Source organism: Octodon degus, unplaced genomic scaffold (assembly GCF_000260255.1).
Source record: "Octodon degus isolate 3935 unplaced genomic scaffold, OctDeg1.0 scaffold00300, whole genome shotgun sequence".
Taxonomy (NCBI): Eukaryota; Metazoa; Chordata; class Mammalia; order Rodentia; family Octodontidae; genus Octodon; species Octodon degus.
The window spans coordinates 133,872-137,061 of NW_004524876.1; the positions used below are offsets into that span (position 1 = coordinate 133,872).

The window sequence follows — 3,190 nt, forward strand, 5'->3', positions numbered from 1 at the left end:
TTTGGCAATGCATGAGGATACTTTTGGTTGGCACAAATAGGTCAAGAGGAAGTTCTACCATCTAAAGGATGGAGTCCAGGAATTCTGCTGAACCTGACAGTGTCTTATGATGAAGAATTATTCAGCCACAAATGTTAATACAGTTACTTTGAGATATTTTTCTATGGATGCTTCTAAAAGCACCCTACAACCTGTAGGGCAAGAGTGGGATCCGCTCTGAAAGGCTTTGCATGTTTAGTAGAATGACATGGAATGGAAAGATCATAAAGTGCCAAGTTTAATGTGATGTTCACATCTGACACTTGGCTGCTTTGCTCAGCCTTGGCTAACTGAAAAGCTGGCCACCCTTATGTAGCCATGGGGAGCTCCCAGCCTCTGCTGAACAGCTTCACTTGCTTATCCCTAACACATCTACACATCTCCCCACTTTCTCATATTAAAATTACATTACAGGAGACTACTGCCTCCATGCTCAAAATGATGTGCAAAGTATCACAGACACACTCCCTGGGTGTTCTATAGCTCCTCATGTAAAGGATAACAGCTTGGTACCCTCAGAAACTACACATACTACACTCCTACATGGCTCGTATTCCTTCTGCCTGCTGTCACAAGGTTTTAACTTGCAATAACACATTCACAATAAATCTTTGCTTCCATTAATTTTTCGGGGATCCCTGGATAACAAACTAGTCTTCAACTTTACCATGTAACTCAGAGAGTACAGAATATACATTTCAGAGTCTTGATTTGTTGGTAGTTATTATATATATGCTGATTTTTTTCTCAATTTAATGGTCATGTGAAGCAACAAGATGGTAAATTTAGTAACTCACTGTTCTGTGGAACACAGTGAATATACAGTTACAGTCAAATCTTGATGTTTGACTTCTTTGAAACTCATCAAATTTCACACTTGACCCACAAGGTAGAAGGTGTTGTCACTTGCCCCATGATCTACTACACTTTCCAGCCAAAACAATTTATTTGGTACTCATTGTTTCATTGCTTGTTGCAGCACCTAGAACCAATCAACAAAGAGCACCTCGCTGTATCTGTAACTCTCACGTCTGTTTCTTAAACAGATTGTCTCACCTGCCAATGCAAACATTCTGCTGTGATTTCTGAATAGCTAAAATCAGACTACATGGAATAGTGTAACTGCATGGATAACCAAGCTACATGAAATCAACATGACAGCTCTACCACAAAAATGTTCACAATAATTTTGTATTAAACAGATAAAATTGATACATTAAATATTTAATATATAAAATGTGGAAGAAAAACATATAGGGAGAGAAAAATATTGTTATCCAGCACAATGTATTTATTTTTTAAATTTTATTTTTAATTTCTTTTTTAATTTCAGAACTCCCTTTATGTATAGACATCATTTAAAAATGCACTTACACTGGAGATTCTCCAAGGGACAAGAGCTGGAAATAAATTTAAGAATAATCAGGAAAGCAAAAACTGTCTCAGAGAAGTGTGGAGGATCACGCTTCCTTAAATGTCCTTAATAACCTCTTAAAGTTCTTCCCTTGTGAACATGTGGAAATTCTGGCCAGGCCGCACCATGGCTAGCTCTGTGTTGGTTGTATTCAGCTTCTCCTCCATTATTTGTTTGAGGATGGTTAGTGAAGACTTGATGGCTTCTGTCAGTGTCATGGACTTGCGGTAAACATCTTGCAAGGAGCTCTGGGGACTCTCTGAAGGAGAGCCAATTGCTCAGGCATCACACTGTACAAAGGTCCTGGAGGGGTCCATATGAAACAGTTGGGGTCCCTTCTCATCAACTCCTCCAAATAACAGTGCTACTCCAAAGGGATGAGTCATGGCACCTGGGTCTGCATCTTCTTCTCTAGACTGTAGGGCTAGATTAGACATAGCCTGGATCACACTCTCCACTGTCATTGTTTCATTGTAGGTAAACAGGTGGCTCTGTGTCTCCACTCTTGCCTTATCAATTAAAGTCTTAGCATCACCAATTAGCCCACTCATGGCACACCATATGTGAGCATCACTCTCTACTATTTTCTCAATGCTGCTAGACTGCATGAGTGGAGAAGTTATTCTCTTCTCCACAGCTAAGCATACACCTTCTGATGTCTGGATCCTCATGGCAGTAGAACCAAGCCTCGATGGCATATTCCACTTGAAATAGTCTTCCTTCAGGAGAAAAAGTACTCATACCTATGTTGTATTCTGACCATGTGAGGAACATGGCGAGGACAGCAGAAGGTGCAGTGGCCACACTAAGTTTCTGAGGACTGACACAAGGCCACCAGCACCCAATTTGACCTCACTGCCACAGCACCAAAGCCACCAGCACAATGTATTGAAAAATATATCTTGAATTAGTACAGCTGTCTTACATATCTAATGTGTTCTGTATCCTGTTAGTCTGGTTTTGTAATCTGTATACCTAATAATGAAGCACTTCCTAGTGGTTCTTATGGAATCATCTGCTGGACCCGTCTCTGATGCTGGAAATTTCCATTTCCCATGTATCATCTAGAGTATGGCAGTTTTACTTAACCTAAAACTATGGTTATGTTGTCCAACTGTACTGAAAGAAAGTTCAGTTAAATCAATTTTACTTTGCTATGAAGAAATCCCCTTAAGACTGATTTATGTTCCAGCCAAAAAATATGCAATTTCTCCAGATATTGATGAATAGAACATAAAACCTTGCACTGCAAGAATAATAATGGCTATTATATTAAGTGTTATATATGAATATCCATGCACCAAATGTGGCAAATATATTTATTGAAGTCATCTGAAAAGACATATAATTTGCTGAGAAATCTATTATTTATCATTTTTGTTGTCCTACATCTATCATAAGAGGAATTTAACCACTAGAGTCAGAACAAAAGGGTTGTCAATGTTCCATCCAAAGAGCTATGAGGATATTTAGAAAAAGGGATTCCTTCAAATTAATTTTGGCCAATTCTTTATATACAGCTAAAGAAATAAAATTACATAATATTTTAACTTTAGAATATGACTGGCTTCTATATGAAAGCATTCATTAATGTTGGGGATTATATATGCAATCTTTTGTTATCATTCATTGCCAAGAATATTAAATACTGTTGGAACCCATAAATGAATCTTTTTACTCTTTCTGGAATTTTAAGTCTTCTAATATGAATTTCTTATTTGCTTCTTAATATTCTCT

At 37.8% G+C, this 3,190-nt stretch overlaps 1 pseudogene; it reads right to left on the reverse strand.

Moving 5' to 3' along the window:
• Window positions 1-1,509: 1,509 nt before the first annotated feature.
• On the reverse strand, window positions 1,510-2,227 carry LOC101561655 (annotated as a pseudogene).
• Between the last annotated feature and the right edge of the window lie 963 nt (window positions 2,228-3,190).